This window comes from Osmia lignaria, chromosome 7 (assembly GCF_051020975.1).
Source record: "Osmia lignaria lignaria isolate PbOS001 chromosome 7, iyOsmLign1, whole genome shotgun sequence".
Taxonomy (NCBI): Eukaryota; Metazoa; Arthropoda; class Insecta; order Hymenoptera; family Megachilidae; genus Osmia; species Osmia lignaria.
Genome location: NC_135038.1, coordinates 6,356,345 through 6,368,986, shown reverse-complemented (window position 1 = coordinate 6,368,986; position 12,642 = coordinate 6,356,345).

Below are 12,642 nucleotides of genomic sequence, written 5' to 3'. Positions count from 1 at the left end.
ATGATAGCCAACCACGAACTCAAAATTTAATTAATTAATTATTCTTCATGCAAATTAATGAAAATACAAAGTGTAGATTTTTATAGGAAATTAGATAAATGCGTCAGAGAACATTACGACCAGAAAGCATATTTTTTCAACGAAAGTAACGAAGGGGGGACAGTGTTGAATGGAGAACGCCAGTTCAAACCCTGACCTTCAACAACTTAATTTTACGCTGGGACACCAAGGAATAGGTTGGAAAAGGTCACGAGCATCACGAGGCATCATGCAAAAAGCCGCCCCTGAAACGGTCCACGAATTCCTGGGGAATTTCTTCGTGGTAAGGGAAAAAACAGTCCCTAGGATAAAAAGTCACCCCAACGAGACGAGGGGTCGGTGAACGCGTACAAAGAAGTATCTCTTGAACCAATCTCCCCTTATTTGTCTCCTGTTTGACATTCATCAAATTATGCACAAGCAGACACCTATCCAAGCAATAACATCCTGGGATCTTTCAAGACATTCGCACTCGTGATTTTCACTTCTTTAGAACATCTTTTCGCATGGTTCTTCATTGGCAAAAAGATATCTACCAGGAAGCAACATCCTCCACCCCTATGGCGTGGTCCAGAAAAGAGCTATAACCACAAATCTTATCCCCAAGGGTGGAAGCGGACCAAAACGGGGGTTGATGGTCACGGTTCCGAGGTCACTGGACTCAAACTGTTCTACTTTCTTCGACGTTCTAAACTAACGTCTTCTAGGTCAGTTCTGATGTAAATTCAATGATGTTTTGAGCTCGAAATAAAAAGGAATCTTCAAAATTTAGCGTATTTGAAAAATCGCGAGGATTGAAAGTACCTGTACGAAGGATGCAACAGACGTTACTAATGATTAACGGTTGAATCGCTGCCGCGTTTGCTAATGATTGACAGGAAGGTGGATGAAATGTTGTAACGAGTCTGAAGTGAAATATTTTGCGTGACGTTAATATCACCGGCACGCGGATTACATCATGCCTGGGTAAATTAATCTCGCGAGAAATTGCAACATAATATGCACATGATCCAAACATACCGCAGTCTGCATCGTATCCTCTCCATTTTATTGCTAAATTCAAATCCTTTGAAACCTTGATAAATCGAATTTATTAACACCCGCTCCACTCTAAATCATATAAACCACAATTAATCCTTGAAGCAGAAACAATTCATATAGAGAAAAATTACCTGAACAAAACCTGCAGAAACGCAATCGAATCGCTCGTTTGAATGGTTCCCTAGACAAAGCGTTTCAATACGAAATACATCGACCTTGGAGTTGATAAATTAAAGACAGGTGATTGAATTCGTGCAGAGAAACAGAGCATCAGCCCGAAGAAATTCAACGAAATCACCTACTTTCAACATAGGGATAGATCGACCTTGAGGGTTCTCGTTCACCCTCTGTTTACCCCGGCTTCCTGGTTTCTTTCGTCCCATGGAATGGACCTAGGAGAAGCTCGCTGGTGTTCGACCCCCGCGGTATGCTCGAAAAACAAGCTATAACCACAAATCTTATCGCCAAGCCGGGGGACGAAGTGGAAGAAAGGCGTTAGAAGGGGGTGGCCCGGGGTTAGGTTCGAAGGGGAGAGTTTGTCCCACCTTCTGAGCTACCTAACAAGTAGCCTGTAAGAAGAGCCGTTTCGCCCGGTGATTCGTGCTCGTAGAGCTGCCGGCGGCGTCGTAGCTGGCCAAAGGAAAAACTGCGACACGGTTTTTCGGCCAACGAGAGAGACTCCCTCGAAGTTCAAGGCCATCCTCGAAGAAAGGAGAGGGGCGGTTTTTTGTTTTCGCTTCTCTGGCTCAGCTACGAGAACGACCGAGAGACCGACAGACCCGGCTGCCACCACGTCTAGCCCCTCTGCCTTACACCAGACAGACCATTTTTTCGACACCTGTTCTTTTTCCCTGTGTATCGTTGACCCCGTACCACGTTTTACGACCATTACCAGCCTGGAAGCTTATTCCGGGATCTTCCGGATGGATCAAGCTCTCCTTCGAACCCGGAGCTCGATTCGAAGAATCAAAGCAGGAATCTTGAAAGGTTTCCTGGAACTTGGGGTATAAACCTTTCTTCTCTTTATTCATAAAGCTTCTGGTACACTGGCATAATTTTAAACTATACTCTGGACAAAAATTGTGGATCACACTTGGGAAATCAATAGGATAGGGTTGCCTTAATTGGACAAATACTGAAACTTGGAAGGTTCCATCAGCTTGATTGGAAATGGTAAATTTACTTTGAATTTCGAACGCTTTAGGATCTATCCAATTAATTATTCTCAATCTTAATAATTTTTTTATCCTCCCTCGGGTACCATTTCACCATCCCCTAATAAATTCAATAAAAATCGAGAGAGATCCGACAGAGGAGACTCTGCAAGAGATTCGCATTCTTCCCACGAATTCCAGACGGAAAAAATTGGCTGGAAAGGCTAGAAAGCATCGCATCGATCGTACGTCGTGCTGGTCCAGGATAGCGGCCATCTTCCGACGCCGGTTTTCACCGACCAATCGACCGGACGAGCCGGGCGAAATTTGAAAAATCCCGGCACGAATCGTCCGAATGGTGCTCGTTGGTCGGCCATGTTGCCAGGAACGAAGGCAGAGAGGTAGGGGACAAAGGAGGCGGCCGGGCAAGTAACAAGAAATCTTGAAACAGAGCAAAAGGGTGGAGACGGAGATTAATGAGAAACGAATCTGAACGAGAGAAAGAGAGACGAGGAGAACCGGACGAGTACCAAAGATCGAAGCAGCCTTCGAACCTGATCCTCCAAAAGGACTCGCCATCTTGGAAGGGAAATAGACGACCTCCTGCCTACCATTGACTCAGGTCAGGGTTAGACTACGTTGAACTTTTCCACCCAAGGACCCTTTAACACCTTGCCTATTTCTAGAAAAAAACGGGTAAGTGCCTTTTTTTTTTTCATCTTGATAGTTATACAAAATTGCAAGGTATTAAGGTCCTTCGGATGAAGAACTAGCAAAAGAACGTTTCATTTAACGAACATTACTTTGACACGAGCGATAATTATTAATTAACATTCAGTGCGACAAAATATTCCTGAATGCATCGGGCTTGTTCGTGCCAAATAATAAAATTTACTGCAACATGATTTCAATTATTATGTTACTTTCTGTATTTATTTCGCGATGGTATCATTCGAACAGAGCACACGCACACCCACGAATTTTTTCCACATCCCCGAAGCTACGTACCGTTGATAACGCTGATTTGCAGCCCCGGTTGCTACGAGTCTCATGCATAATTAATTAAATGGATATGCAATTTCGATTGCAAGCGCTGCCGTTGAGACCGGTACACACCCCATTCCTCTCGGAGGGTTGGGTTGCTCATTTAGAAAATGAAATTGCACGAGAGGGCGTGCACCCACCCCGGGGAACATGCGCACCTCGTTACAACATCCCTCTAGGTATCTCGGAGGTTCACAGCTTCCATTCTCCTCTCCTCTCTGCCGTCAGAGGAAAATGGAGCTGAACTTTTTTGTTACCACTGTTGCTGCACTCCGACGTGCTCGCCGTTTTAAAGCTTGCCAGGGGATGAATTTTGTTTATGACCGTCCCCATTAAACCGCGCTCGCGGATATGACGTTTGGAATGGGAGAAATGAAAGTTGGAGGGGTGTACTCTTTTCTAGGTGCTAAACGATCTCGTCCGACACATTTATCATTTCCCTTTTGCGAAAGATTTCGACGATTCGACGAGCTGAAGCGTTATTCAAAAAACAAATCGTGTATCAATAATTTTCAAACTATAAAAGATTTCTAATGTTTCGTCAGTTTTATCGAAGGTCGAAAGATGCAAAGACTCAAATAGTGTTAAGTGTACCAAAATAGAATTAGAAGAATTTAAAAAAATTAAAATTGCGTCACCATCGATCAAGCGTATTAAACACCTTCCATCTCATAATGGAAGAAAGAAGAGGAAAAAAGGCAAGGAAGTCGCGTTAGGAACACGCAATTCTTCTGGAACGCGAAAAGCCGCGAGATATCGTGTTTCAGGGGGTGTCTGACGCGTTGCGATCTCGAGAGGAAAACCGTGGCGAGAAAAACGGGGCCATAGATTCGGTGCTCGTTGGAAGGATTCGTTTTTGTCGCGGTCTCGCGGTGTCGCTCGCGAGAGGATCCTTCGCAGATGGTACAAGGACCAGAGGACTCGTGATTAATTAAAACTCGTTTCCGTGGCTTTCGTGCCTCGAACTCTCCGTGCCGCGGCCAAAGAGGGGGTGGTGTTGCGACCGATAAACTTACGTCTTGGCCCACGGCAGGGTGGCCGCACCCCCTCGAAGAAGGGGTTGGTCCTTCGGAGGAAATGCTCCGTTGCAAGGTCTACCAAACGAAAAGCGGCCATGCGCACCTCACTGCCATCATGAAAACCTTTCCCCTTCTACCTACGGGGTAGAGGGAGGGTCGTTGCTACCCGTGGCAGCCGCAACTATGCAACTGCAACCCGATCCCCGGGTTTAACTGCGGCTAGTTTCGGAAACTGATGTAGATATTTGAGGATGATTAATTCTATACCGATGACGTCTATAAATGGAGCGTAAGAGTTCATGTGGATGGCAACAGTTATCCATTTTAATTCCTCAGACTACACATCGGTACCGATACACGTTTGTAATTGGCGATGGAAAGCGTCGGGCCAAAAGGGTTCACCCTTGGATGACGGACCATGGAGAGAGTCACAATTTTAATTCAGTCTTCAACTTTCATATTAATATCATTTTCTAAATAAAACACTATTACCGTAGAAATGATTCTTTTGAGATGAAAGAAGAGCAAACGGAATTCCAAGACTCATTCGAAAGAAAAACAGTGCCGATCGAAAGAGAAACAGGAGAAACGGCGTCGCATCAAACGATAGTAGATTTACTATCATCCTGATCAAACGAAGAGAGAATGAACAAAATAGAAGAAAGACGCAAAGCGTGTGTCTATCGATGGAAAGAAAGGAAAATGCAATCGGTGAGTGAACGATAGACAAGAATCCTCGGAGTAGCTATCGAAGAAGTCGTAGAAAAAGAAAGAAAGAAGCATCATCAAGGTGAATGCTGAAGCGAGAGGGGAAAACAGCGACGGAGGAGGAACGAGGCAGTCTCTCACAGCAAGTGGAAGGAACGAGGACAGTGGTGGCGGACGAGAGAGGGAGAATAAAAGGGTTCAGAGGATAGACGAAGAGGGAAGGAACGAGAGAGGACCGACCGCGAAGAGGTCGATGAGGAAGGCAGCCTCGGTCGGCGCACTCAGAGGCGTAACCGACAGTTTCGCCTCGATTGGTCGAGAACGGAGCAGCCTGGTTTCCACCCATCGCAGGCGCAAGTCTGAAAAAATGTTGATCCCCTCCAGGAGGTGGAAGGCAAGCCGGAGGAAGCGGGTACGAAGGTGGACAAAAGAGGGAAGGTACGAAAAGGAGGCAGACAGGAGCCTGCTTTCGGTCTCCAGAGGCCAGATAGACCAGTGTTCCTCGAACAACCCCGCCCGAGGGTTGACTTTCAGCTCCCTCCAGCCCTCGATAGCCGCCATCGCCGTCTTTCTGTACCCTGTACCCTCCCCTCTTGCCCCTCTACAACTTCACAGGGTTACTGAATCCCGGTTCTCCTCCTTTTTTTTTTTCATCGCACGCCTCTGCTTCCAGGGTTTCATCGTTTCTGAAGGAGCTTGAATGTTTCAAAAGGGGTTGGGTACCGGTACAGGGGGTTGAAGGGGGAGAGACAGGTCCAGCTTGCTCGTTTTTGGTAAACATTTTGGAACGGACGTTTTGGAGTGATGCTTTTTGCAACAGACTTCGAATGCCTCTGTTCGTGAAACGGACAGCCACACGGATGCTGTTTTGAATTCTGATGGCTAATCGACCGGTTAATGGAGATACGTGATTTCTTCGACGTGGAAAGGATATAATTACAATTATTCATTTTATTATTCGCTTGAAATTTTCCACCTTGCTGCCTTCATTCGTGATCCGCGCCCCCAAAGGCTTAAAAGCGCCCATTACTATCTAGATCCTTGAATTTTAAACAACAGAACATTAAAATACATTTGAAAAAGAATCGTCGGACAATGAAACACATCTGGTTTCACAAAATTACGTCAACAGATTCGATCAAAGCGGCTTCTTTCACACAGCCGATCGAGGCTTTTTGGTCGAAGAAACGCAATTGCAAAGACGAATCTCTGAAACGTTCACGGCCATTTATCCGCCTAAAACGCGTCCGATGGTTTTTTTTTTACACCCCCTCCGCCTTCTTTAGAATACTTCTCTCGTTTGGGATTACTTAAAAGCCTGTCTCGACGCGATTCCTTTCAGAATTTTAGTTCCAATTCCAGTTGCCGCAAAAGGACGAGGAATGCGCGGGGGCAAAGTCAATGTCTACCTGGAGACAACCGCTCGGAACCGCGTGCGGCATCCTAATTTTATTTCGGACCGTTTTCAGCTCATTTCGTCTCCCATGAACCGTGCGAATGCTCGTTAAACGTCCCAGCTTAATTTCACCGTCAAACTTGTCTCACGATGCGACACGGTTCGCTTGTAATTATTTCCATGCCTTATATTTACTTCGATATCGAACGAATGCGCACGAAATAATTTAGACTATTTATTGTTTCTATCGTTTCAGAAATGCGAATGATAAATGTTGAGGTTCGTTGGTTAAGGAAACAGTCTACGCGTATATCGTTGCGTCGATCTTCGACTTCCTTGCACCCTTTCCTATTCCCATATACACCGGTGCTAATTACAGCACCGCGATTCGACGAGTAGATTTTCCATAGAGGGAAATGGAATTTTCCTGGCGCGTTAGAGTTCAAAGTCGTCGGCTTTCCTGGAGGCCGGAAAGACGACAGAAGTCAACGGACTCGGGGTCGAGAGGAGTGTACCGTTCCCGATGTTCAACTAAGAATATCATCGATCGATCAATGAATCCTCGCATCCTATCCATTTTTGAATGATACGAGAAAGTTTCTAGAAATCCTGCAAGAAATTTCATTGTTGTGTCTCACGATACCTCTGGTCGATGAACTTGAGTTTCACATCGAACCGATGGATAATTTATTTGTTTTTATTTGTACCGAAGACAACGAACCTTCGAAAGAAAATCGGAGATTATTTCTTTCCTGGAGAACGAAGTTTCGAAATTTCTTTCGATGGAAGATCGATAGTTTTTCCACTTCAATAGAATCGATTCGCTTTCTAATTACTGGAAAACATTTTAATTCACCTTTTCCGGAATTATTTGAGGAACGCAGGGTATCGGTGATAACTCGATTAACGATCGTCTCGAGGAGAAAAATCGCGAGTCACGAGAAAAGGGGAATCCCTGGACCAAGGAGGGACAGGAAGAAGGGCCACGCGAGATTACACGGCACAATCCGCAAACGAGCGAACTTAGGCCTCGTTCTAATTGCGAATATGACTCTGCTTAATTTCCCCCTCGGTCGTTGCACATGGAATTAACGTCACCCGATAGAATGATCGTTCTTTCCTCTATTCAATGAAAACCTTCTCCAGGAACAGTGATACTTCCTGATCACCCCTTTGGAGACTCTTTTAATTCTTCCTTGAAACTACAGATCCTCCTGTTGTATGACAAATAATCATTTTTATATAAAAGGAACAAATTAAAAATGGGCTGTTCAATGATATCTATTATATCACAGAACGATAGCATGAAAATTCAATTCCTGACATTGGATTTTCAGGACAAAAAACGAAGAAAAGATAGGAACTGAGAGATGCCTCCTACGCTTCGAGAAGAGGAGCTGAAAGGAAAAAAAGGCAATGGCCAACTTTAAATCTGCGGCTCGTGCGTTGACCGCTACCGTTACGTGTTACTGACACCTTTCTATTGAAACACCTTTCAGATTCACTCGTAAACGTCAGTTCACCGGGGGAAAACTATAAAACAGGTATGAAATTTCAACGCTACTCTGAGGTCGTTTCTTCTGCCCATATAAATGCAAGATTTGAACCAATAGTTTCTATTTTTAACATGTTTTCTTCGGGTACAGAGTGTTTCAAAAAGAATTCCCGATTTCGTACTTGGAATACCGATGAAATTTTATTTTATATAAATAAAAAATTATTTTATTGTCGTAATAATGACCGAGAACTGAACGATCCAAAAATATTATACCTTTCTTCGAGAGAATCTAATTACCCGTAATGTAAAACACACCCCTAACGCACACAACCCTTCTACAATCTCGTGTACACAAACATGGATAAATATCTATGCGAGACATAATATGCCGGACGGCGAAACTCCCTTGGACGCAATTATCCCATTTAAATTAAGCCGCATAATTGGACGACCGTCTATTCACACTCGTAAAGCAACCGTGCGAGAGCTTTTACAGCTGTGGATGAATTTAAGAAGAGGCTCGAAAAGAGGGGAAAAGAGGGTTGCGAACGGTGGAGGGAGAGTTTGTGGTTGATTCCCTCGGGTTGAAAGGATACTGCTACTGTTCGCCTTGCTACCGAAACGATCTCTTTTCTCTCTTCTCTTCTTTCACAGGCTACACTTTTTTTTCACCTTCCCTTGATGTCTCTGTCTTTTGTTTTGTCCAGGCCTCCGCGCCAGTAGACAGCTTCTGGGTTACGTAGAACGGTTTACGATCGTTCAGGTATTTGCTCGTTGGATTCTTCGGTTGTTTATTTTATTTTCTTCCGAATGATGTAGAGATTTTGATTGAGAAAAGCAAGGAAAATTTGGTAGCCGGAGTCGTCAAGTTTCTCTTACTATTCTTGTTATAATCCTGGGATTCTCACGGAGACTCTCTTCCTGGTCCGCGCAAAAGTAATCTTCTATCGAGCGAATTAAGCATCGACTTACCCGAGGGATCAGAGAACAGGATAATTTCCTTGTTTCTCCGACCTGCCAGCTGATTTTCCATTCTCTTTTTAAAAGGTTCCATTAATCCCTGAATGGCGAACGAGCCACCGTCTCATTAATATCGTCTTCCTAACGACTAATTACTTTTCCTCGCGAAGCAATTACGATACAACGACTAATTGGACTCGCTGACAAGAGAATTCTAAAACTGCTTTTTCATAAATAATTAAATCGCGTATTTTGTGAAAGAAGTTAAAGTAATCGAGATAATAGATTTGAAAAGAATTGCACTCTATGGAGCATTCTCAATTTTCGTTGGACAGGCTCGATGGAATTTAAGGATCATCAAAATCAACGAAGGTATGCATCGATCAATTGGTCGTCCCGAGGATCTTTAAAGATCCACGGCATTTAGGGGAGAAACGTTTCGGCGATAGCAAAAGGGTTCCTGGAAAGTCCTGAAAAAGGATTCGCGTTCCAACGAACGGTGGTCCTCGACAAGTTGTACCGAAACCCTCAACTATCGTCTGTCCTTTATTATAAATAAAAATTAAGAAATTTGTAAACTTCAGTTACTAATGGCCATCCTAATTATTTATTAATGAATATATAAAAAATAATAATTAAGTTGTTAGATCGATTAGTTGATTCGGATCGTGAAGCAATGATCATCCAGGCAGCACCAATTAGCCTGTTAATGCAATCAGTAAATTGGCGCCAATGTCGCGGTCGACTGCTTTCCCACAAAGTCCCAAGCAGAAGATCGGCCCAATTACGCGTTAGAGTGATAATTGGTGAATTTATAGTCGGCTCTGTCTCGGTCGTCGGTCGACGACGATCTCCTCCATTGGCCCGGGGACAAGGAATTAATTGTCTAATTATCGTTAATACTGGCCCTCTTCGCGAGCCTCCTTCTCCCTCACCTTCCAGCTCGGTTTCTCTATCGAACACCGTTTTACAAGCCATCCGTCACCGTCTGACGACACTCGTATTTATTCGTTCAAACGATGCATAATGGCGTGGACATCAATTAATTGAACTAGAAGACAATTTATAAAAGGGTGGCTAGCTTTGTTTAGTCTGATTAGAAAATTGCCGGCAATTTCATCCGGGTAGACGTACCCTCTAAAATATTATGCACGCTTCTAAGTCTGATGATTAAACTCTACGAGAAGTATGAGAAAAAACAGAACGGGTCTTGCGGAAAAAAGAAGAATAAAAAGAAGAGAGTGGATAGACGCGACAGAAAGACGGTCCAAAGAGGATGAGAGTTTTTCGTCGCGTGCCACTCGATCCAACGACAGGACGACTGTCGATCAACGATATATATTAAAAAAGCAACGAGCAAAAGGTCCTAGGATCGTCTTACATATTGATAGCGAGGTCTCCTTCGTGAAATCAGGAATCACAAAAGGAACCGGACCAGGGCTGGCTACCTTTCGCTCTCTCGCTGTTCGGAATCGACTATTAATTCACGATAGGTGAAATTAGAAATGGTAATTGACGTTAAAGAGGAGGAACGAGCACGAGGGTGATTAGTTTTTGTCCGTCAGAGTCGACTCTGCTAGCACTCGACTCGAATTAGTTCCTCGCTGCATGAACGCCCCTGGAAAGGTGGACCCGCAAACGGTGGTTGAAGGAAGAGAGAAAAGAAATGAGAGAGTGAGAAGTGACGAGGAGAAGGGTGAAACAAGTGGGAGGGAGCGGTCTCTGGGAACATCACAAAGCACCCGGGCAAACCACGTCTCCTGCTTCTCCTCTCCCTTTTGCTTTATTTCACTTCGTTTTTAATTCCTCCCAATTCCACTGTCAAGAAGCCAGCCGCCGACACGAAAAACTAACGGAGATACTACTCTTTCTATCCTCTACCCGTTCGCTACCCTCGATTCTTCCTCGATCGTTCGATTACGAAACTTATCGTGATAAACTCGATGTTTCTACTTTTACCCAGAGGATCGTTCGCCTTTTCTTTCATATTTCGATGCTCCTTTATAATATGGGACATTCTGTGAGTCAAAGCAAAAATGAATGAAGTTCCACCGAGACCGAGACGTTGCCCGAGCTCTTGTCCAGGCCAGCCATGTAGAAGCTTTGCTAATGTCATTATAATGGCCCGTCAAGACATCCGACCATTTGTCTCGAAATTGCCGAAAAATAAAGGATCCTAAAGTATCTCGAGTTTCGTGCCCTCCTGCGGGAAACAGGATTCACGACTTTCTGGCGAACAATCTTTCACGGTCTCGGATGAACTTATGTGAACTGAATTTCGTGGCAGCGTTCGTTGTCGAAGCATCTTGTCATCCCTTAAAATCGATATCGATATAAATCTTAATTTTAAATTAGTTTATTTTCTATCGCTCTGAATTTTTTTTTTACGAACATCCTCTATGGATGCGATCGGTCAAAATTCCCTAGATTTCAATTCGAACGATAAGAATCCCGAGGGAAAGGTAGGAATGAACAGCTGTCGTCAACCCCAGCTGTCCCCTTCGATCGTTTATTGGGCCATCTCTTGACGGGGTGGCGAAAAAGTTCTGCGGGCCCTTCGAGTCCGATATCGTTTGCTCCCTCGTCTCCTCTCTTTCCGGCCGCGTACCTTCGTGGAACGACGTTTCCGATTCGCGTCGGGGCGGATTTTTTGTAATTAATCCCCGGCGCGTCGCGACGGCAACACGAGGTACCGGAGGGTGGTGAATAAGAGTGAAAGAAGAGCACGGCCGAAAGATGGAGAAAAATGAAAAACAGATAGAGGGATAGAGAGAGAGAGACGAGGTGAAGAAGAAGAAGAAGAAGAAGATGAAGAAGAAGAAGAAAGCGTAGAAGGTAGCTGGGATAGAACGGACACGACGTACACACGAAACGAAAGGGAATAAAGGTAAGGTGAAGAGATGGCGAGAGAGCGAGATAAAGAAGAAAATAAGGAAGAAGAAAAGAGGAAGAACGGAGAGACCAGTCTGCCGCGGTGTATCCGGTTTTTGCTGGCGTCAGATGACAGTCGCTTATTTACCGGGGCCCGCGGCCATCTTGCTGCGATCTGACTTAAGGAGGAGGCCCCGAACACGCAGCAGATCGAAATAAAAAGAAAGTAAAAAGAAGATGAAGAAGGGTAAAAGGAAGAAACGATCGAGAATCGAGGCGACGGACCTGGTCTCAGCTCGAATTAATCGATCGGTTATCAACGTCCACGGGATTCGTGGAATGGAAGAAATATGGCAGCCGTTCTGGGCCCGCAAAAGAGACAGACGGCTATGTATGATTTTCTTATTGTTCGATGCTGGAATTGTGTTACCTTTCCTCCGCGGTTAACGACGGTGTCTCGTTTTATAAGTTTAACCAGCTCGTCGTTTTTCTTCTTTATTTTAATACACGTCGCCGATGCGCCAACTGTCCTCTCCTTTTCTTTTTTCCATTCATCTTTATGAGATCTGCTCGGATTTTTAAGAGGATCGTGTTCGTGATCGATCGTACGGCATCGAAGGAATTTGATTGGATAATTAGCTATTTCCTCGTTAATTATAAGAATCCAAGAAGCAGAGAAATTAATTATGCCTTCGCCTGATACCGGTACGTGTCCACGAAGGAAAGGGGATTCCAGGTAACGTGGTAAGCCACGTCGTACGAGCAAATGCAAAAGTTACCGATCCACGCTGGATAATGGACCGAGGCACGCTTTAATTACCGCTAATTAACATGTTCCCGGCTGATCGGAGTCGGTACCGTTTACCAGTAACCATCTCGACGATCGAGACCTTAGGAAATTCTACCACAAGC